Raw genomic sequence first — 25,139 nt, forward strand, 5'->3', positions numbered from 1 at the left:
GTGTGTGTGTGTGTGTGTGTGTGTGTGTGTGTGTGTGTGTGGTGGTGGAGGGGTGGGAGGGGGGGGCTGTACTATTCTGCCCACCAGGGCAATGCAATTAATTGTGTGGAACATGAAAGTGTTCAGACACTGCTACTGTCGTTAAAAAAATGCAGAAATGCTGAAGGAACTCAGCAAGTCTCACAGCACCTATAAGAGGTAAAAATATATTACTAATATTTTGGGCCTCTGAGCACTTCATAAAGGTAGCTTGAAGATAGTGATACCTTGAAGATGGGGTTCAGGCCCAAAATGTCAGTAACCTCCTATGGACAGTATTTCTATAGGCCATTCCTCCACCATTTCTATTTTTTGTTAATGCAATTCATTGTTTGTTCCAGAAAATAGCTGTGGAATTTTGAACTCAAACTCTTGGATCAATGTTATGAGTGCTGTCCTTGAACCTAGAGAGAAATAATGTTGGGATATGATTTACTTTTTCACTACTCTCGACTTAGACAAATGCAATAGTTTATAGTCAATCTCTGGAATCCTTAAATAAGAATTATTACACTCAGACCAAGATTGGAGATCAAAAAAGTTAAAATTTGCTGTTCATGTACACGAATGCAGAATGTCGTTTGGATGATCGAGTAAGATCTTCCAGAGCACGTGATGCTGATCTCCCAGAATGGCTGCCTCCTTGAGGAGATGAGAGTTATGGAAAACCCATCAGAAGAGAATAATTGAATCAGAAAACTACCTACATGGAACTAAATCTGGCCTGTTGTTATGTGATGAAGTTGTCTAACATGTGATGTCAAATTTAGAATCAAACTGATAGCTGCAAAATAGGGAACTTGAGGTCACTAGAATGTGATGATCTTGTAAATGGTTTAATACATAGCCAAAAAAATAAGCATTAAATCCATTACTCAATGAACAAAGGAAAACTGTCAGCATTTGACTTATTGTGAAGCAATAGATTAATATATTGATGCATAATACACCATAAATACATCACAAAAGTGTGAAGTTATGAAACTGATAGGCTTTTTTGAACTTTAGACTGGAACAGCCTTCAACATCATAGACTGATCAAGGCAAAGTGGAATGGGCAGCATGCAAAAGGCTCTGGGTAGGATCAATCTCAGGTGTGTCCAGCCAGCAGAAGCCATTTATGGCATTACAGTGGTTGACCGGATTCACCCCTCCTTTTTAAGAAGAGTCATGCGGGGTGATTAAAAAATAAGAAACAATTATACATGCATACATTTTACAGATTAAGTCTGTCAGTGGGTCTTCTTTGCTGCAGCAAACAACGTGGTAATGGTTGGGAACTGCTGTAACGTCCTGAGCAGTTTATGGGGTTGGCCTGTCATCATCGGTTATAGTTCATCAAGGTGGTGTGGGGGGGGTGGTGAAACAGGTAAGGGACTGAGGGAGTGTGGTGCTGGTGCATCACGGGTGACAACAATAGCTTTGGTGGAGACTGGACAGCTGCAGACTCAAGGACCCATAGGTAGCAGTGTCTGTTAGTGGATATTGGTGGCCAGAGGTGCACCTGATGGTGTCAGATCCCAGTTCGAGACCTTGTACTCATGCCCACCAGGGAAGGTAATGTAGGAATATGGGAAGCTAGTGTGGAAGAAGTGGAACCTCTCAACCAGTGGATCAGTCTTAAATTGCTTGGCATGCTTCTGAAGCAGGACTGGTCTTGGGGACGTAAGCCAGACGGGCAGCGTAGCCCATAATGCAGACTTCCTAGGAAAGCAAACATCCATTCATGAGCCATGTTGTTATTGGCTGTACATAAAAGTGACCGAATGGTGTGGAGTGCATCTGGGAGGACTTCTTGCCATTGGAAGATGGGGAGACCCTGTGACCTCAGACCAGGAAGATGGTTTTCCTGATCATGGGATTCTCCTTTTCTCCTGGCCCATTTCAAGTAGGGTTGAAGCTGGTAGTCCTGCTCATGGCAATGCCCCTGGCCAGCAGGTACTACCACAGCACATTACTCATGAAGGAGGTCCTCCAGTCACTGTGGATGAAGCCAGGGTACGCAGAGCATGAAGATATTGTGGTGGGCCTTGATAGCTGTGGCCATGGTCCTGTCTGGGCATGGGATAGCGAAAGGGAAATGGAAGTATTCATCAATGATTGTAAAGTTGGAGGAGGGGAGGGGCCCCTTGAAATCAATGCTTAGGTGCTTGAAGGGGTGGGTTGTTTTGATCAGGTATGCCTTGTCTGGTCTGTAGAATTGCAGATTGCATTCAGCGCAGACCTGGCAGTTTTTAGTCATTATCCAGACTTCCAGAATGTTGTACATTAAGTTCCAGAAGGTCCGCAGGTACTTGGTGCTTGACTCAGTGGGTCACTGCTTTCTGGTGGCCAGAATGTGCCTTTCTTGCGATACTGGGCCTTCCTAGCCTCTTTGGCCACCGGGTATGAGCTGGCATGGCTGATACTCAGGAATATTTGGGGTCCCACTCACGAGAAAAGTAATCTCAGTTGGTTAGCATCCATGGTGATAACATCTGCGACTGCCACCAGAAGACTTCAATGTAGCCAGAGTTTGAATGTGTTCTCGCCATCCGGCAATTGAGGGTCGATGATGAGCTTCTCAGGTTTCTGGTACTGTTTCATTTTTTAATGAAAATTATAGTTAATAAAATTGATTCACCATCAATAATCACAAAAAGATTGAGGTTGTGAAACTGATTGGATTTTATTAATTATAGACTGGAACAGTCATCAACCTGATTGACTGATCAAGGCAGAGTGGAATGTGGTGCATCCAAAGAGCTATGGGAAGGATCAGTCTCGGGAAGCACGTCCAGCTGGGAGCAGCCAATCACAGCATAACAGTGGTTTACCACATTGGAGTAGCACCTGTTCTGTGAAAAGTATATTTTGTGGTTTTAGCTAAACAGATATTCCAGTGCTCTTAAAATAAATTACAATAAATCAATGGAAAAATGTAGCTTTTAATTTCTCTGTTTTGATGCAAATTATGTTTGTGTTAAAACTTACCACTCTAGAAGAAATTGCTTTCCCTTAACCCCCACTCACAAGTGCACATCTCATTTAAAAGTCTTGCAGATTGTCATAATGAAGTGGTGATCTGCCTGTCTTTTGTACTTACCCAAAATATACTTCATATGGAGGAAGTGGTTGACAAGGAGGAGTCATGGCAAAAGTAACAGGAATTGATTCCAATATAGAAGCGTAACAGTCTTTAAATTCAGTTTGATTTTATGGCCCAGATTTTTCTGAGTGGAGTCACACACTCACCTTTTTTACTATTCCCCACAATCATGTACGTTGCTGGTTCAAATCCAAAGGCTGAACTTGCCAGCCAGAATTCCTGGACTTGCTGAAAATGAACCCATGTGGTTCCTGACAACTTTACACACATTTTGAATACTCTGCTAGGTTAGTAAAAGCACCAGCCATGAAACTGCTTTGGAAACCTTTGAAAGAAGCATCCAGCTATTGAATTTAGCAAGTTGGTGCAACAACATTGGATCCAATGTGCAATTTAACAGTTGCCCATGTTGACAGATTTTCCCACTTGAATGCATCATTCATTGCATGTACATATGCCAAAGTCCAAATCATTGCCCTCATGGACTTTAGAACATTTTGCTTGCTAAGCTCTGTACGCCAAACATGGTCCTTTAATATTCCGGCTAATCTATTCCAAGGTAATAATTACATTGGCATCCACCAGCCAGCATGGAAAATGATCCCAGACAAACAACATTGTTGAAAATTTGCAAAAATCATGGCCTGTCACTTAATCATTTATTAGTCCTCTCCTGCTTATCAGTTAAAAAAAAAACTGCCACTCACCAATAATCTACTCAGTCTACTCAGTTCTGATCCTGCAAAAGCCATACCATTCATCATGGCCTTGATCTGGACTACTACAAAAGCTGAATGGCTGAATTAATGTTATCAATGGGGACCAAAAGAAAGTCTTCAGAGGCTAGAGCAATAGATATTGCACAGAAAGGTCATTGTGATTATTTGAGGGAGCCATTTCACACCCACAACATCATTGCAGCAACTTATTAATAAAATAGCCTTGTCCCTATCATTTTCAGCTGTTGCCTCAGCTCATTTTCATCATATGATCAGAAGTGGTACTGTTCAATGATAATTCCACAATGCTTTCTTTGCTTCATTTGCAATTACTCCAATAACAAAGCTGTTCTTGGCAGCTTATATCAGGATTTGGACTACATTCAGGTTTAAGATGACAAGTGGATGGTGACATTTGACCCATGCATTGGCAAAGATCAGTATTTTCCCTGATCTGAACAGCATCATCATTACCAGGTAACTTATCAACAAGTTTTGTGTTAGTATTAGTTTAAAAAGAGACCACGTCAAGAGCTTAGCCTCAGCACGAGGCTTGCTTCTTGGCAGTGAGTGCTTCATCTCATGACTAAACTGGCAATCCAGCTTTGAACAAAATGTAGTTTGTTTCTTGCAATCCTCCACTGAGATATCTATTTTATGCCAGACGGAACAGCACATTTCTGAAGAATACCACTTTGCAGATTTGTTATTTTTAATCTTGGAAGTGCTCATGATAGCTGCATTAAAGAAAAATTAAAGTGAGAAGAATAAATGTTATATTTTATCCAGATTTGTTTTTATTTAAATAAAGCAATTCAACATTATTAGTGTTAGACTTTTAATAGAATTCTTTCCTCATTTAAAAAAATGATACTGGTCATCATGGTGTGGCACACTGTAAAATAAATCTTGATCCAAGTTGGCTTTGTGAAGCAAGAAATAATTGAGTCAGGCTGCATGAATTATAATTTATTTTCTTTTAAGACCTTGGGTGAGAACATGTTCAAATAGTGTTTGGTGTGTCATTTTCTATTATGCACGATGCTCAAAGACCTGTTCACGGTAAAACCACTCACACAAGTGTAATCATTTTACTTTCTCCACCACAGCAGGGAATAGTATGACAGAAGTATGTTGTCCTCATGGAGGAGGAGGAGACCGTGATGAAGATCAGTGAAAAGTGCAAATGTAGGGGAAGACGGCTTGGAAAAAGATTCAGGATAAAATCAGTGAGATGGAAGGAGGACCTCAGGGGAAGTGTTATTTTACTGATGAGTTGGAGAGAAAATTTGCAATGATGTGTTGGGTTAAGGCTAAGGGTAAGGGCAGTGGCAAGATGACTGAGTGGCCGAAGAAGACTGTAGTATGGAGGAATGACAGGGGAGCCTGAAAGAGCTCAGGGTGGAAGATTAGCAGTTCAAGAGGTGTGTCAGAAAAAGTGATCAGGGGTTAAATCAGGGGAATCCATGGAGAAGATTAAAGGTAAGAGACCAAATGAGCTTCGGAACTCACATTTGGAGGATAGTGACTAAAATGGGAAAGAAGAAAGAGTGGACATGATCATTCCGAATTTGAGATGTACGTGATTACATTTCAGGTTTTTGAGACAAATATTCTTTTTGATTAGAACTTGTTGATAAGACAAAATGCAGAAATCTAGAAAAAGACTGAGTAAACACAGACTGTTTAAATGGGGAAAAGAGCTTTGCTGATGGAAACTAAGAAAAAAGAACAAAATAAACTAAATTTTAGTCGTTTAGATTTTTTATCAAAAGAAAAACAAGGAGCAAAAAATCCTTGAAAGCAGGCTGGACAATGGAATAGACTGTGACAAGGCTCTACAGACATGTCACATTGTTTATGGTGATATGATCATGTAGAAATATTTAATTATAGAATCATGGTAACATTGCAGCACAGAAACAGCTCCCTTCAACCCTTCTAGTCTGTGCCAAACTTTTTTTTAGCCTAGTCCCACTGACCAGCATCGTCCATAGCCCTCGATACATCTCCCGTCATGCACCTGTCCAAATTATTTAATATTAAAATTGAGCCCACTTTCACCACTTCACCTCGCAGCTCATTGAATACTCCCACCACCTTCTGTGTGAAGAAGTCCCAGTCATGCTCCCCCTAAACTTTTCCACTTTCACTCTTAACCCATGTTCTCTCATTTGCATCTTATCTACATTTACTCTGTCTATACCCCTCATAATTTTAAATACCTCTATCAAATCTACCCTCATTCTTCTACACACCAGGGAATAAACTCCTAACCTGTTTAACCCTTCCCTGTAACTCAGTTCCTCAAGTCCAGACAACATCCCAGTAAATCTCTGCACTCCGTCTAACCTATTGATATCCTTCCTGTAGTTAGGAGACCAAACCTGCACTCAATACTCCAAATTTGGCCTCACCAATGTCCTATACAACTTTACCATAACATCCCAACTCCTGTACTCAATACTTTGATTTATGAAGGCCAATATGCCAAAAGCTCTCTTCACAACCCTATCCTCCTATGATATTATGCATCTCTATTCCCAGATCACTCTGATCTACCAAACCCCACAGTGCCCTATCATTTACCACGTTATGTCCTTTCTTGATTTGTCCTTCCAAAATACAACACCTCATACCTTACTGCTATTTTTTTGCTAATTTTTCAAGCTGGTTCGGATCCTTTTCCAAGCTTTGAATAACTTATTCACTGTCCACAACTGCCCCAAATCTTAGGGTTATTTGCAAAGTTGCTGATATAGTTTACCACATTATCATCCAGATAGATAACAACAATGGTCCCAGCACTGATCTCTGAGGCCCACCACTAGTCACAGGACTCCAGTCTGAGAAGTAATCATCCACCACTACTCTCTGGCTTCTCCCATCCAGCCATTGTCGAATCCAGTTCACTATTTCACCTTAAACAATGAGTGTCTGAACCTTCTTGATTAACCTCCCATGTGGGACCTTGTCAAAGGCTTTACTAAGGTCCATGCAGATAATATCCACAACCTTTCTTTCATCAACTTCTGTGTAACCTCCTTGAAAACTCTCTAAGATTGGTAGCACACAACCTACCACATACAAAGCCATGTTCACTATCCCTAATCAGTTTCCAGCTATTCAACTTACTGTACATCCGATCTCTTGGAACACCTTCCAATAATTTACAAACTACTGACATCAGACTCACCAGCCTATAATTTCAGGGATAATTTTAGAGTCCTTTTTAAACAACAGAACAACATGAGCTACCCTCCAACCCTACAGCAGCTCACCCGTGGCTAAGGACATTTTAAATATTTCTGCCAGAGCCCCTGCAATTTCTCCATTAGCCTCCCTCAAGGTCTGAGCGAATATCTTGTCAGGCCCTGGTCATTATTTGCTTTAAGACAGCAAGCACTTCCTGCTCTTTAATCTATAACAGTGAGGTTGCATGACTTCAGTTGTAAGGAAAAAACTCTGTGCCCACTTCCTGAAAGAATACTTAGTGAAAGAAAAACATTTAAGATCATCCCCCATCTCTTTTGGCTCCATATAAAGCCGAACACTCTGATCTTCAAGGGGATGAATTTTGTTCCTTACTATCCTTTTGCTCTTAATATAGGATTTTCCTTCGCATTGTCTTCCAAAGCAAGCTCATGTCTTCTTTTAGCCTTCCTGATTTCTATCCTGAGGTTTTTCTTGCACTTTTTAAAATATACCTCAAGTACCTCATTTGCTCCATATTGCTATACACTTCTCTTTACTTCTGAACAAGATCCTTAACATCCCTCAAAAACCAAGGTAACCTATGCCTGTTAACCTTATCTTTAATCCTCTGTACTCTCTGAATTTCAGATTTGAAGGTTCTCCACTTACCTTGTGCATCCTTGCCCAAAATAAAAACTTATCCCAATTCACACATCCTGGACCCTTTCTCATTTCCTCAAAATTGGCCATTCTCAAATTTAGAAGATCAACCCAAGGCCCAGACTTATCCTTCTCTATAATTAACTTGAAACTACTGGCACTGTGATTGCTGGATCCAAAATGTTCCCCTACACACACTTCTGTGCCTGTCCTGTCTCATTCCCTAATAGGAGATCCAGTATTGCACTCTCTCTCGTTGGAACTGCGATATATTGATTTAGGAAACTTTCCTGAATATATTTGACAAACTAGAAGCAATCCAGACCTTTTATGATATGGGAGACCCAGTCAATATGTGGAAAATTATAAACCTACTATCACAACCTTATGTTTCCTGCAGCTGTGCTACCTCTCTACAGATTTTCTCCTGCAATTCTCGTTGACTATTGGGCAGTCTATAATACAACTCACAAGTGTGGTCATACCTTTTCTGTTCCTGAGCTCCACCCATATAGCTTTCGTAGACAAGCCCTCTGGTTTGTCCAGCCTGAGCACCGCTCTGATATTTTCCCTGATAAGCAATGCTACTCCTCCCCCTGTAGTCACATCCTGTTCTATCATGTTTAAAGTAACAGAAGCCCAGAAATCTAAGCTTGTCTACCTTTCCTATAATACTCCTTGCATTGAAATAGATGCACCTGAGAACATTTCCACCATATACAACCTGTTGACTTCTAACAGTGTACGCAATTTTCACCTCACCTTTTACCTCCTCCACTCCTCTATCTGCTCTGGCATTCTGGTTCCCATCCCCCTAAAAATCTAGTTTAAACCCATCAGAGCAGCACTAGCAAACCTTCCCACAAGGATATTAATCCCCTTCCAGTTCAGGTATAAATTGTCCCATCAGAAAAGATCCCACTTTCTTTGGAAGAGAGCCCATGATCAAGAAACCTGAAGCTGTCCCTCCTGTGCCATGTCTTTAGCCACATGTTAAGCTGCATTATCCCCCAATTTCTATCCTCACTAACATGTGGCACATGCAGCAATCCTAAGATCACATCCCTGGAAGTCCTGTCCTTCAACCTAGCACTTAACTCCCTGAACTCTCTTTGCAGGATGTCCTCACCCTTCCTACCCACGTCATTGGTCCCTACCTGAATCACAACATCTGGCTGCTTACCCTCCCTCCTGAGAATGCCGTGAACTTGATCTGAAATATCTCCAACCATGGCACCAGGGAGGCAACATACCATCCAGGATACTCAATTTCCACAGAAACCTCTTATCTGTCACCCTAACTATGGAATCCCCTATCACAGATCTTGCCTCTTCCCTTCTTAGCCACAGGACCAGACTCCATGCCAGAGATCAGATTGTCCTGGCTTGTTCCTGGTAGGTTGTACGCCCCCCCAACAGTATATAAAATTGTATATTTGTTATCGAGGGTGATGGTCACAGGGGTGCCCTACACTGCCTATCTGTTCACTTTCCCTCTCCTGTCACCCACCTACCCTCCTCCTGCCCCCTAGGTGAGATAGTGTCATGGTAATTCCTCTCTATCACTCTCCTCTGGCTCCAAAATTATCCAGTCCAGCCTTAATTCCTTATCTCAGCTTATCAGGAGCTGCAGCTACATGCTTTTCTCGCAGATGAAGACATCAGGGATGCTGTAGCTTTCCCTGATGATCCATATTCTGGAAGAGAAGCATTTCACTGCCTTGGCTGCCGTTCCCACGGTTTATGACTAGAGGAAAAATAAATGATATCTGAAACTTGCCCTTACCTGTACCTACCTGCTGAATCCTTTTTATCCTAGATGAGGGGACGCTTTCTTACTTCAAATATTACTGTCCCTCTCCTCTTACCTGTTCTCACCAAAGCCTGTGATAGATAGATAGATAATCTTTATTGTCAAGTACAATGAAATTGAGTGCACAGCCAAAGCATTACCACTGACTCAGCTCACTGCAATGATGACTGCTCCAATGATGTTTGCAAAACAAGAGACAGGCTTCAGCAGGAGTACTGTTGCCAGATCAAAATGTTTCAGTTGTGAAAGGATGTCAAGACTTTTAGCAGAAGAAAAATTGGAAGCAGGGAAGAACTACAGAATTACTTAATACACAGAAGTGGTGGAGATACTCAGCAGGTTCCACAGCGACCATAGGAGGCGACGATATATAACCAAAGTTTCAGGCCTGAGCATCTCACCAAGGCACGAGCAAAAAGCGGACAGGTGCCTGAATAAAAAGGTGGGGGAACAGCAAAGTGAATAAAGCTGGCGATATCATCATGGGTGCATGAGGTAGACCAATGCAGTCATCAAGGGAGAGGAGGAAGAGTTGAGGAGCCTTGCCTGTGTCAGCTAATAGCATGGATTGTTCCACATAGCCAAAAAAAGGCAGGCATAGCTAGGTCACATGTGGGTACCTCTTTGATTTGGAGAAAGTGGGAAAGTAGAGTCATTGTATGTTAACTCCAGAGGGACACCAGTTTTGGAGAAATTTATTCTTAGTTCAGAGAAGGGTAAATGACATTTTATATTGTCATTTGAAATAACCGTTCCCATTACAGGAGAAAAAGAATCCAGTAGACATTGATTTCAGTAAGTTTAGAAAAGTTGTGATTTCAAAGCAAAAATATGTAACTGCTATGGATCTAAAATAAAAAAAAACACAAAATGGTAAAAAAAATAAAACTCAGCAAATCAGGTGGTATCTTTCAATGAAAGGTCATCAATCTTAAATGTTGCCTTTGTCTCTACTGATACTGCATGACATGCTGAGTAATTCCAACATTGTATTTGGTTTTATTTCTGCTATAATTTGAAAAGTGCTGCCTGAAAGAATAGTGGAAGAAGATTCAATAATAATTTTAAAAGTGTATTTTATAAACTCTTGAAAAATAAATGGAGTAAGAGCAGGTTGGACAATAACAAAGTAGTTATTTTTTAAAGGAATATTGCTACATGATATAATGTGGTTACATGATATAATGTCATATTTAAACTTAGAGAAAATTTGATGCAACATTAAAGACAGAAAGTTTCAATTTCAAAAGATGTGGAGCCCATTCATAGAATACTATCATTTGGTAGATTTAAGTAATTTGGATGCTCTGGCGATTCTCTGTCTGGTGTCTGAAGGTCACTATTCGATTCATATCTTTTTTTTACATAAATTAACCTTGATTAGAGGAAGGGGCTAAATTAGATTTAGTTTTTTTTTGTGTTTTCACTTTTTTTAATTCATTTTTTTTAGATTAATTGATTATATACGGGTTTATTTATGGTTCTCCTAGATCACACATGTCAAACTCTGGCCCGCGGGCCAAATTTGGCCCGCAATATAATTATATTTGGCCCGCAAGATCATATCAAAAATGTATTAGAGGTGGCCCGCTGGCCACTGCGCCAGTATAGCGCATGCACAGTAACCGCTGTGTCCCAGGGTGAGAGAGAGAGAGAAAAATCCTGGTCCTTGAAAAGTAGTGGTGGGTGGTTTTATAAACACGCTGTCGTGTCCCCCCCGCCCACCCCCCCCCCCCACTGCAGCGCAGCCTGGCCGATGTCAGGGGAAGCCCCAAGGCCGCTTTCCAGCGCCCGGAACCCCAGTGGCACAGCGTTTCTTGGAGCTGCAGATGGAGTCGGGACGCCGGAGGGAAGATTGGGGCTCCCCGCCGGGCGATGGCGGCGCCGGCCGCCGGCCGCCCTGCACCTTCCCACCGGACCAGCAGTGGGTGCCCGGAGTACACGTGGAGAGCGAGGCTGGATCGGGATTAGCCGCGCTCACCTGTTCCTCCACCGCTGACCGGGATCCCAGCGCGGTCCTGAGCGCGGAGACTGCCCTGGAAAGGTCCTGGGACACCGGCACGGAAAGAAGAGCAGGGTCCGTAGAACATTACAGATCAGAAACAGGCCCTTCGGCCCTTTGACTCTACCTCGTGAAAACCCAACACTGGAGAAACTCAGCGGGTTAAACCGTATCCTTTATCCAGCAGAGAGGTACCTGACAATGTTTGGCCCTTGATCCCCCTCATCAATGTATGAGCGAAAGTCTGTGGTTCTCGTAAAAACACCAGAAGGGAGAAACTCAGCAGGTCAAAGGGGGTCCGGGAGAAACTCAGCAGGTCAAAGGGGGGTCCAAGAGAAACTCAGCAGGTCAAGGGGAGGGTGTCCGGGAGAAACTCAGCAGGTCAAGGGAGGTCCAGGAGAAACTCAGCAGGTCAAGGGAGGTCCGGGAGAAACTCAGCAGGTCAAGGGAGGTCCGGGAGAAACTCAGCAGGTCAAGGGGGGTCTGCCAGAAACTCAGCAGGTCAAGGGGGGTCCGGGAGAAACTCAGCAGGTCAAGGGGTGTCCGGCAGAAACTCAGGGGGGGCCTGACCTCGCCAGGACCGTTGCCCACTCCCCCTCCCTGCCGCAGGCCGACCCGCGACTCACGGTGACGGGGCCGCTGATCCGCCGAGATGCCGCCCTGCAGCGAGAGCCGATGTCCCCGCACTGTCGTTGTCCAACCCGATCGCCCGCAAACCCCACCCTCCCGCACACAGGCCTGAGTAAGTATTATGAACTTTAATCTCAGGATAAAACGATCTTCCAATAGTTTCATGTCACAGTGATAAATATATTCCTGGTTAAAAATGGTCCTGCACCTGGATACAAGCTCATTAGGCATAAAACTTGAAAAGTGTGTAAATCAAAGGATATCTGTACGAATGGAAAAAGGGCATGGCAAATAACCCTGCAAGAGTTCATGCCCACAATCAGTCACCCATTTGATTGTTTCAGGAATCATGTTATTCTCCCACATTCTCAATAGCCCTCAGATTTTACTATTCGACAGCACACTAGCAACATTTGACAAATCCTCTATAGAGAAGTATTATTTATTGAATATTTTATTTCTCATTTGTTAATGCTTCTGGAAAGAGTTTATCCAAAACTATTATTAAACATTTATTTTAATAAGAAAAAGTTTAACATTACATATGTTGAAAGAAGAGAAAACATGCAGATGTTGTTGAAAATTTTCAATAAATATTTAGTTCGGCCCTCGACTTAGTCCAAGTTTTTAATTTTGGCCCTCCGTGAATTTGAGTTTGACACCCCTGTCCTAGATCATAATATCAAATTAGACAGATAGTACTCTCTGTTATGACCAATGCTTGCTATATTGTAACTCATTTGGTTTCTATTCAGAATTTTTTTTAAGAAATAATGTTTAATGAACAATTATGTATGGATTTGAATTACATTTTTATTAATTTGTGATATGTAATTTTCTTTTTTATGCTATATTAGTAGTCTTTGTATGTAGGATTAATATGTTAAACTCAGTATAAATATTTTTAAAAAGAAAGAAATATTACAATAAGCCAAATTGCTTCTTTAGAATCATCTATGCAACTGTTCTGAGAATATCATTCTATGTTAATGAGATTTTGACAAATTCCGTGCATTAATAATATATAGATATATATAGATATATATAAATATAAATATTTATTTATTTGTTTATTCTCCATATTATTATCATAAAAATATGTGGACATCAATCAGCATTGCACAGATTTGAATTCAAATAAAATCCCTTAAATCCCCTTGAGCCGATTTAGTGAGTGGGGGTGTAGTATGCATATATATATAAAAGGAAAGTAAACAACCAATATGTTCCTTTTTCTATGCATCATTTTTATATCTTATTAATGACAGGCTTCAACGAATGAACAATCTAACAAAAAGCAGCAAATGTTTAATCAAGTTTTATACAAAAATTCATGTGCTTTTCTTAAATAACTTCCACTTTGGTATGAGGTGTCATTTCTGATCTGTTTTCTATTTCCACACATCATTATCCTCATATTGCTCATTTGTTGGTCAACTGTGTAATCAGTTGTCAGTTTTTAGTGGATTGTTGATCGCTGGGAACTGCTGTATGGTCAGAGGATGTTGATAGTTGGGATGGGTCCTGGTGTTAAGAGAAAGGGTGGTGGAAGGATTGGGGGGGACGTGGTTGGATGATTCTCTGTTGGGACAGGTCAAACATGGGTCTCAAACTTAGTTGGGATACATTTGGGAGCCTAAAGAAGTGCCTTCTATTCCCAAGGAGATTTACTAAATGAGCATCACAAGAATGTGAAGAACAAGGTCTCAAGGAGCATTTAAGTTCTGCCTCTGAATGACTTACCCATGGACAGCAACTGCAATTAAAAATTATGAATGTCTCCAGCCATGCATCCCATGCTGTTTGGCATCACCATGCATGTTTCATGTTCTCTCATACTGTACATTGGCAGGCCATATGCATGGAAGAATGAAAATGTACAATTTCCAGTCTGTGATTTTCAGTAACAATTCCTTTTTTTTTTGGATATTGGAAAATAGGTGACACAATTCAATGTCCTCACTATTTTAAAGAATATGTATTTATAATACAAAACTGTACAATTTACCTTGGATACCAGGGAAAAAGTTAATGCTGTCATAATTAAAATGGTGAAAGGTGAAGATCCAAATCCATGACAGAACCAGAAAATCATGGACATGGAAATGAATCAAAAAGAATTGCAGAGCTAAGATTTGGTAGGAGAAGGAAGGGATTGTAGTGGAAAATGCATAATAGATGACTTGAATTCAAAACAAATTGTAGATAAATGCATTTTAAACAATTATCCTCAGCTGGGCTTCAAATCTTCCCTCCCTTTATTAAGGTACATAATCTGTTCACCTCAACCACCTCATCCCCTGCCTCCCCCACCCCCGCACCAAAAGCAACTTTGTTTCACCACCCTCCCACCATACCTCCCACTCTCAACCCTGTCTGTTCCTACTCCCCAAACCTTGGATCACATGTTGTCATGTTATCCAATTCTATCCAACTTAACTGCAAATGCTTCCCATTCCCTACAATCACTCCTGTCACAGGTCCCATGCTCTTGGGATGACTTATCCATTTATAATTGGACATGGAAATCTGATGACTGTCGGATATGTCTTCCCAAGACTATTTCCAAACCCTAAATCTTAATCATTAATGGACAATGTCCCAAATATACCTGCAGCCAACTTCCCAAATCCAGTCTTGGGATTCAAGTTTAAATAAGCTGGTGGCTACATCAGGCCTTGAAACCAAGTGTATTCTGATGTGGTGAACAAACCAGTTATGACTCATTATCACCAACTCCCCTATGGGATACCATTTAGCATTCCCTATGATTCTGGATATTTATTTCATGAAGGTAGAAATTAAGTAGGTGATATGGGTGGCATGGTAAGCACAGCAATACAATGTAGTGCAAGGCAATACAGTGACAGTGACCTGGGTTTGAATCCGGCATTGTCTGTAAGGAGTTTGTATGCTCTCCCTGTGTCTGCATGGGTTTCATCCAGATACTCCAATTTTATCCCACCTTTCAATACAAGATACATGTCTGCTATGGCAAGGAATGCAGACCATTACAGCCTACAAAGCAAAGGTGAACACTATAGATGCTTCACAACTCATTGAGTTGAACACCCCCTACACCCACTTTGAGAAGAAGAACCAAACAGTGCCTACTAGAATCTCTGAAAAGGCTAAGGACTCTGTGATATCAGTCTTTGAAGCCAAAATAAGAACATCATTCAAGGGGGTGAACCCTCGTCAGGCATTAGGTCCTAACAGCATACATGGCAGTATACTGCAAATCTGCACCAAACAACTAGCCAGAGTATTCGCAGACATTTTCAATTTTTATTGCTGCAGTCAGAGGTTCCCACCAGCTTCAAAAGGGCATCAATCACCCTGGTAGCCAAGAAGAGTATTGTGAGCTGCCTCAACAACTACTGCCCAGTAGCACTAACTTCTTCTGTGATGAAATGCTTCGAGAGGCTGGACATGGCCAGAAAACATACCTAAATGTGCATATGGACCAACTGCAATTCACCTATCATCACAATTTTTCCACAGCAGATGTAATATCACTGGTTCTCCACTCAGCTCTAGATCACCTCAAAAACAGCAATTCATACAATATGGCTGCTTTTCATAGACTAGCTGGACCTTCAATACTATTATTCTCTCAATGGTGTTCAAGAAGCTACCAACTCTAGCCCTCTGTACTCCACTCTGCAACTGGATCCTTAACTTTCTCATTGCAAGACCACAGTCAGTATGAATTGGAAACAACATCTCCTCCTCACTGATCATCAACACAGACGATCCTCAAGGATGTGTGCTTCAACCACTGTTCTACTTGCTGTACACCCATGACCATGTGGCCAGGCAGAAGTCCAATGCCATCTACAAGTTTGCCGATGACACCACAGTTGTCAGTAGATTCACAAATGGCAATAAGGAAGCGAACAGGACGTAATAGATCAGCTCTTTAAATGGTGTAATGACAACAACATTGCACTCAACATCAGCAAAACACAGAAGATGATTGTGGACTTCAGGAGAGAGTCAGTTGAACATGACCCTGTCCTCGTCGATGACTCAGTAGTGGAGAAGGTCAAGAAATTCAAATTCCTGGGGTAAAAATCTCTGGGAATCTGTCCTTGAGCTTCCACGTTGATGCAATCACAAGAAAGGTTTGCCAGCGGCTATACTTTGTAAGGTATCTGAGGTGCTTCAGTATGTCACCGAAGACTCTTGTAAACTTCTAAAGGTGTACCGTGGAGAGTATTCTGGCTGGTTGCATCACTGTCTGCTATGCAGGTTCCAACTCTCAGGACAGGAATAAGCTCCAGAGGGTTGTTAACTTGGTCTATGACATCACAGGCACTAGACCTTACTGCATCAAGGATGTCTGTAAGAGGTGGTGTCTTAAAAAAGCACCCTTTATCCTCAAAGACCCCCCACCATCCATGCCATGCCCACTTCAGTCTGCTACCATCAGGGAAAAGGTACAGGAGCCTAAAGACAAGCACTCAGCTGCACAAGGACAGCATTTTCCCTGCTGCCATCAGATTCCGGAATAATCAATGAAGCAAAGATGTAGCCTTACCTTTTGTGCAATATTATTGTTATTATTTCATTATATTTTGATAGTTTTGTTGTAAACTGGCTATAATATTGCTGCTTGCACTGTGATGCTGCCACAAAACACTGAATTTCATTACTTGCTCTACACCCTGATTCTGAGATGAGGTTGTCAGTTAATTTGGGTGTAATTGGGCAGCATGGGTTTAAATGGCCAAAATTGGCTTCTTCTCTGTGGTTAATAAAATCTAAAACTTAAAAATAAACTTTGCTTTGTAAATGTAAGTGTGGTGTTTACACTTAGCAATTACATGGAGTATGATGTAGCATAGTTTTTGCCATTAAAATACCATCTAGTAATTGTTTTATCTTCCCAGCCTGAAGTTATCACATTATTACTCCCTGTGGTACCTACTTGGGAACACAAAGTGACATTTATGGGAGGAGAGTCCTTACAATTATGTCAAGGATAAACACATCTGGATGAAAGAGCGATGTCTTAATTTTTAATGAAGATTCAAAGGAGCTAAAAGGGAAGCTAAAAAGATCCTTTAAAAGGAGAGTTCAGGGAGTTAGGTGCTAGATTGAAGAAAAGGACCTCCAGGGTGGGGTTCTCACGATTTCTAACTGTGCCACGTGTGGGTGAGGTTAGAAATAGTAGGATAATGCAGGTTAATACATGGCTAAAGACATGGTGCAGGAGGGAGGGTTTCAGGTTTCTCGATCATTGGGTTCTCTTCGGGGGAAGCTGGGACCTATTCCAATGGGATGGTTTGCATCTGAACTGGAGAGGGACAAATATCCTTGTGGGAAGGTTTGCTAGTGATGCTCTGGTGGGTTTAAATTAGATTTTCAGGGGAAAGAGAATGAGAGTGACAAAACAGATGGAGGAGTGGAGGAGGGAAAAGATGATATTAAAATTGAATACACCGTTAAAAGTCAATGGGTTGTACATGGCGGAAATGTTCTTATGTGCATATATTTCAATGCAAGGAGTATTGTAGGAAAGATGAATGAGCATAGAGCATGGATTAGCACATGCAATTATGATATTATTGTCATTAGTGAAACTTGGTTGCAGGAGAGGCAGGACTGACAGCTCAATATTCCTGGCTTCCATTGTTTTAGATGCGATAGGATGGGGGGATGAAAGTGGGAGGAGTGCATTGCTCGACAAGGAAAATATTGCAATGGTGCTCAGGCATGACTTGAATCCTGAAGCTATATGGGTGAAGCTGAGGAACAAGAAAGGCATGACCACACTCTTTGGGTTGTATTACAGACTGCCCAATAGTCAATGAGAATTGGAGGAGCAAATTTGTAGAGAGAATAGCAGACAACTGCAGAAAACATAAAATTGTGATAGTAGGAGATTTTAAGTTTCCACATATTGACTGGGACTCCCATACTGTAAATGGATTGGATGGCTTGGAATTTGTCAAATGTGTTCAGGAAAGTTTTCTAAACCAATATATAGAGGTACTATCTAGAGAGGGTGCAATAATGGATCTCCTATCAAGGAACGAGACAGGACAGGTGGCAAAGGTATGTGTGGGGGAACGTTTTGGGTCCAGTGTTCATAATGCCATTAGTTTCAATTTAATTATGGAGAAGGATAGGGCCTTGGGTTGAGATTCTAAATTGGATAAAGACTACATTTGAGGAAATAAGGAAGGATCTATAATTCATAGACTGGGATGTTATTTTATAGCAAGGATGTGCAATATAAGTGGAAGAGATACAAAGGTGAAATTCTGAGAGTACAGAGTGTGTATGTTCCTGTCAGGATCAAAGACAAGGTTAGAAGGCACAGGGAACCTTGGTTTTCAAGCGAAATGGGGGATCTGATTTGGAAGAAAAGGTAGGTGTATAATAGGTATAGGCAGCATGAAGAATATGAAGTACTTCAGGGGTATATAAAATGCAAGAAAAATCTCCAGTAAGTAATCAGGAAGGCTAAAAGAAGACATGAGATTGCTTTGGCAGACAATGTGAAGGAAAATCCTAAGGGTTTCTACAGATATATTAAGAGTATATTATTAATGGACAACATTCATCCCCTTGAAGATCAAGTGGTTGGCTTTGTATGGAGCCAAAGGAGAAGGGGGGATCTTACATGGTTTTTCTTATCAATATTCATTCAGGAAACAGGCACAGAGTTATGGGAAGTAATGAAAACAAGCAATAGTATCATGCAACACTATAGAGATTAAAGAGGAGGAAGTGCTTGTTGCCTTACAGCAAATAAAGGTAGATAAATCCCCTGGGCCTGACATAATATTTCCACGAAACTTGAGGGAGGCTAGTGAAGAAATTGCAGAAGCTCTGGCAGAAATATTTAAAATGTCCTTAGCCCACGGGAGTGGTGCAGGAGGATTAGAAGGTAGGTAACATTGTTCCATTATTCAAAAAAAGGCTCCAAAATTAACATGGGTTTATGCATGGTAGATCATGTTTAATCAATCTTATAGAGTTTTATGGAGAGGTTACCAAGAAAGTTGATGAAGGAAAGGCTGTGGATGTTGTCTTCATGGACTTTAGTAAAGCTTTTGACAAGGTCCCACATGGGGGGTTAGTCAGGAACGTTCAAATGCTAGGTATTCATGGTGACGTATTAAATTGGATGGCTGGATGGGAGGAGCCAAAGAGTTGTGGTGGATGACTGCTTATCAGATTGGAGGCCTGTAACTAGTGGTGTGCCTCAGGGATGGGACCATTGTTGCTTGTTATCTATATCAATGATCTGGATGATAATGTGGTAATTTGGATCAGCAAGTTTGCAGATGACCCTAAAATGGGAGGCATTGTGGACAGTGAAGAAGGTTTTCAAAGCTTGCAGGGGGATCTGGAGCAACTGGTAAAGTGGGCTAAAAAATGGCAGATGGAATTTAATGTGGACAAGAGTGAGGTGTTGTATTTTGGAAGGACAACCAAGAAAAGACATACATGGTAAATGATAAGGAACTGAGGAGTGTGGTAGAACAGAGGGATATGGGAATACAGGTACATAATTTCCTGAAAGTGGTGTTACATGTGGATAGGATTGTAAAGAAATCTTTTGGCATATTGGCTTTCATAAATCAAAGTATTGAGTACAGGAGTTTGGATGTTAAGTTAAAGTTGTATAAGACATTGTTGAGGCCAATTTTGCAGTATTGCATGCAGTTTTAGTCTCCTAACTACAGGAAGGATATTAATAAGACAGAGAGGGTGCAGAGAAGATTTATTAAGATGTTGCCTGGACATCAATGACTGAGTTACAGGGAAAGGTTAAACAGGTTAATACTTTACTCCCTGGACCATAGAAGAATGAGGGGTGATTTGATAGAGGTGTTTAAAATTATGAAGGGGATAGACAGAGTCTATTATGAAGGGGATAGGCGTTTTTTTCCATTGAGGGTGGTTGAGATTCAAACAAGAGGTCATGGGTTAAGGGTGAAAGGGGAAAAGTTTAGGGGGAACATGAGAGGAAACTTCTTGACTCAGAGAATGGTGGGAGTGTGGAATGAGCTTCCAGCTGAAGTGGTAGATGCAGGCTTAATTTTAATATTTAACAGAAATTTGGACAGGGACATGGATGGGAGAGGTATGGAGGGGTATGGAGTGAGTGCAGGTTAGTGGGAATAGGCAAGATAACATGGTTCAGCACAGACTATAGGGGCTGAAGTACCCTGTTTCTGTGCAGTAATTGTTCTATGCTTCTATGGTACACAGTGAGGGACAGGGCTTGTCCAATCCAAAGAACAATAAAAAAAATGAACAGATGACAGTTTTACAAGTCTAAATACAGTAAATGCACACCGAGTCAAGCTGTCAGTTGTAAATAAGGAGAGTTGAAAACATATCTTCCACATGGGTAACTTGTGACTGAGCAAACTGACTCCACCTGTGGCCAAGAAATAAGATCATGATATCTTGAACAGTGAAATTCCTCTTAATAGAAAAAAAATCTCATTGTTCCAAGGATAAAATATTCAAAAAAACCATGAACTCTTCATGGTTAATTATTGGATTATATTTCACCTTCAACAAACCAGTGTAACAGATGGCCCACCCACAGTAGATCCTGCCTAATTCTTAGGTTATGAAATAAAGAACAGGCAAGTTGAGTAACAGGCAGATGATCCTCATCACCAGATTGCTGCCAGGGCAGCGAAGGTGAAAATTTATCCTGTTGAGTCCCAAGAAGCAAATGGAACACTGCAGTCTTTTAGAGGTAAAGGTTATTATGATGGATCACTTGGCTCAAAAATAAAGGTGATGCACTGATCTAATCTAATTTCTTTTTCAACTTGAACATATGCAAATGGAAAAATAAGAATCTAAAAATAAAAATTATTTTGCTTTTGAAATCATTTCACATACCCTGAGCAAAATTTGGTGATTTTTTTTTAATGTTAATTGTCAATTTCATTTTAATAAAATCCAAACATCATGAAACATACCAAAGGCTTAACAGTTTTGGCAGCTCTCTGGTCTCCAGTAGTTTCAGTAGATGAAGTTTGTTCTGACTCATCAACATGATACAATTATGTCACATGAGATCCTGCTGCCTTGCACAGATTTGCCAATCAAGTTCAGAAAGTACTCAGTCTGCAGGCCTTCAAATTAAAACTGGGTAAATAATGGGCAATAGGAAATCCAAATATCAGGTGTGGGTCCCATTTGGCAATATTCAGGCCTATGTAAATTACTTCAGAGCCTAAAGCAGTGGTTTTCAAACTGCCCCCCTAAAGTTACATTCCACCTTAAGTAATCCCTATGCCATAAGTGCTCTGCTTAAGGTGGTATGTGAGTGGGAAGAAAAAGGATTGAAAACCACTGCTTTAATCATTCCTAATTGATTCATTAAGTGCACTGTTTCAAAACTCTGATGGAAATGGACCAATGACAACTTTTCTCAAGCAAAATATTTCAGTAACAAATGGGTCTCGAGCAATGGTTCTCAATCTTCCCTTCCCAGTCACATGATGCATGAGGAGATCCTGCAATGAGAGTTCAGAGAGTTGGGCACAAAGTTGAAGGACAGGACCTCCAGGGTTGTGATCTCAGTATTGCTATCCATGCCACCACGTGCCAGTGAGGTTAGAAATACGAGGATAATGCAGCTTAACACATTGCTAAAGACATGGTGCAGGAAGGAAGGCTTCAGGTTTCTTGATCATTGGGCACTCGTCAAGAGAAGGTCGATCTGTTCCGAAAGGACTGTTTGCATCTGAAGTGGAGCGGGACTGATATCCATGTGGGAAGGTTTGCTCATGCTATTCTGGGGTAGTGGGAGGGGAGGGGAATTGAACTAAATTTGCTGGGGGATGGGAACCAGAGGGGCAGAGCAGATAGAGGAATGGAGGGGTAAAAATATTATGTGAAAATTGCATGCACTATGGTGGAAATGTTCTCAGGTGCATCTGCCAGGACTGGCAGCTCAATGTTCCTGGCTTCTGTTGCTTTAGGTGCAATAGAACAGGAAGGATGAAAGGGGGAGGGGGGCACTGCTCCTCAGGGAAAATATCAGGCAGAACAAAGCAAACAGCTTGTCTACTCAGGCTATATGGATGGAGCTAAGGTACATGAAAACTATGACCAAACTCATGGGGTTGTATGTTAGATAGCCCAATAGTCAACAAAAATTGGAGGAGCACATCTGTAGAAAGATACCAGGCAGCTACAGGAAACAAAAGGTTGTGACAGTAGGAGATATTAATTTTCCATATATTGACTGGGACTCCCATAATGTGAAAGGGCTGGATGGCTTTGAGTTTGTCAAATGTGTTCAAGAAAGTTTTCTAAATCAATATATTGAAGTACCAACTAGAGAGAGTGCAATACTTGATCTCCAATTAGGGAACAAGACAGGTCAGGAGAGAGTGTAGGGAAACATTTTGGGTCCAGTGACCATAAGGTCATTAGCTTCAAGTTATATATGGAAAAAGATAAGCCTGGTCATCATGCTAGGATTCTAAATTGGAGGAAGGCAAATCTTGTGGAAATGAGAAAGGATCTAGGAAGAGTGAATTGGGATATGTTATTTTATGGGAAGGGTATGTTACATAAGTGCCTTCAAGGGCAAAATCATGAGAGTGCAGTGTTTGCATGTTCCTGCTAGGATTAAAGGCAAAGTTGCCAGGCATAGGTAACCCTGGATTTCAAGGGATATTGGTGATCTGGTTAAGAAAAAGAGGGGAAATGTATAGCAAATATAGGCAGAACTGAGCTAATGAGGTACTTGATGAGTACAGAAAATGCAAGAAAATTCTCAAGAAATGAATCAGGAAAGCAAAAATAACACATTATAGGCTGGTGAGCCTGATGTCAGTAGCAGATAAATTATTGGAAGGAGTTCTGAGAGGCAGGATGGCTTTGTGCATTGTAGATTGCATTTAACAAACTTTATAGAGTTTTTTGAGGCAGTTAGAAGGTAGATGAAGGAAAGGCTGTGGATGTTGTCTACATGGACTTTAATAAGGCCTTTAAGAAGGTCCCACATGGGACAAGAAGCTTAAAGACTCTAGGTATTCAAGGAGAGGTTGTACACTGGATTTGAAATTAGCTGAATGGGAGAAAATAGAGGGTGGTAGTGGATGGTTGCTCCTCAGATTAGAGGTCTGTGACTAGTGGTGTGCCTCAGGCATCCATGTTGGGACCATTGTTTGTTGTATTTATGATTATTTGGATGATAATGTGGTGAATTGGATCAGCACGTTTGCTGATGACACAAAGAAAGGTATTGTGGACAGTGAGGAAGATTTTCAAAGCTTGTAGAAGGATCTGGACCAGCTAGGAGAATGGGCCAAAAAATGGCAGATGGAGCTTAATGCAGACACATGTGAAGTGATACATTTTGGCAGGGCAAAGTAAGATAGGAGACATACGATAAATGATAGGGCACTGAGGAGTACAGAGGAGCAGAGAGATCTGGGAATACAAATACATTGTTCCCTGAAAGTGGCATCACATGTGGACAGGGTTGTAAAGAAAACCTTTGATATCTTAGCCTTTATAAATCAAAGTATTGAATACAGGAGTTGGGATGTTATGTTGAAGCTGTTTAAGACATTGGTGAAGCAAAATTTGGAATATTGTGTGCAGTTCTGGTCATCTAACTACAGTAAGGATATCAACAAGATTGAAAGAGTGCAGAGAAGACTTACTAGGATACTGCTGGGTCTTCAGGAGTTGAGTTAAAAGGTAAGATTTAACAGTTTAGAACTTGATTCCTTGGATCAAAGAAGAATGAGGGGAGATTTGATAGAGGTTTACATTATGAGAGGTATAGAAGGAGTGGGTGTGAATCGGCTTTTTTCCACTTAGACTGGGGAGATAAATATGAGAGGTCATAGATTTAAGCTGAAAGGGGAATGTTAAGGGAAAGTTCTTCACTCAGAGAGTGGTGGGAGTGTGGAATGAGCTGCCATCTGATGTGGTGAATGTGGGCTGTATCTTGTGTTTTAAGAGGAAATTGGGTAGGTACATGGATGGGAGAGGCATGGAGGGTAATGGAATGGGAGCAGCTCAGTAGGACATAGGAGATGATGGTCAGCATGGACTAGAGGGGCCAGATTGCCTGTTTTTCTGTGCCATAGCATTGTGTAATTCTATGAAAAGAGACAGGACCAGTGACTGAAGCATATTTGTGTGGGGGAACCTTTTGAGTCCAGTGATCATAATGTGACCATTAGTTTCACGTTAATTATGGAGAAGGATAGGTCTGGGCCTTGGGTTGAGATTCCAAATTGGAGAAATGACAAGTTTGAGGGCATGAGAAAGGATCTAGAATGTGTGGATTGGGATAAGTTGTTTTCAGGTAAGGATGTGCACAGTAAATTAGCCGGCATAGGGAATCTTGGTTTTTGAGGGATATTGAAGATCGGGTTTAGAAGAAGAGGGAGCTGTGTTGCAGGTACAGGCATATTACATGCTCCCAATTTCAGTTATTTTCATTTGAAAGGGACTAAAAATTTAAGTGAACAAATAAAGTTGCAAGCCCTACAAGATATAGGAGATTGACTGTGAATTGACAAGCTGAGGACAGGATGTACCCAAATTTGACACTTATGAGGAGCGAGGAAGTGCCTGGAAGCCCAGGTGCTGAGACCATGAGACCAACATGTTAAACAGTACACTGTTTCTCAGGGGCCATTTTAAGGAGACAGCACAAGAGCAAGCAGCTCTTGGAAGTGATACTGTGCTGACGTGGCCTCGTATAGTAATAGACAATTTGTCTGATTTCTTCGTAATATAGGGGAATGAGATTGCAACACCGTGACCAAAAGGGAAGGTTACTTTGAAAGGATGACACAAGAAAGGGTTCTGGAATCATGGAATTCTGCAGTTGAGATTGTGACCACTGTGCAGGTCACTTGGAATGGCTGATCCACAAAAGGGTTTTGGTAGCAGAAGAAATACGCTTTTCGGCTGACCCACGAAAGGGTTCTGGAAGCTTTGTGAGAATCACTTGCTTTGTGTCCCTAACAT

At 41.3% G+C, this 25,139-nt stretch overlaps 1 protein-coding gene and 1 long non-coding RNA gene across 4 annotated transcripts in view; both read right to left on the bottom strand.

Moving 5' to 3' along the window:
* pcdh7b (protocadherin 7b) overlaps positions 1–25,139 on the bottom strand; it is a 421,552-nt gene that overhangs the window by 306,583 nt on the left and 89,830 nt on the right. The gene's annotated exons all lie outside the window — the stretch shown is intronic.
* LOC138756209 (uncharacterized) lies at positions 2,683–3,485 on the bottom strand. Its single transcript, XR_011352862.1, has 2 exons — positions 3,274–3,485; positions 2,683–2,876 (listed from the first exon to the last, which is right to left on the bottom strand). It is a non-coding gene; the product is annotated as an uncharacterized lncRNA (long non-coding RNA).

Source organism: Narcine bancroftii, chromosome 3, assembly GCF_036971445.1.
Source record: "Narcine bancroftii isolate sNarBan1 chromosome 3, sNarBan1.hap1, whole genome shotgun sequence".
NCBI lineage: Eukaryota > Metazoa > Chordata > Chondrichthyes > Torpediniformes > Narcinidae > Narcine > Narcine bancroftii.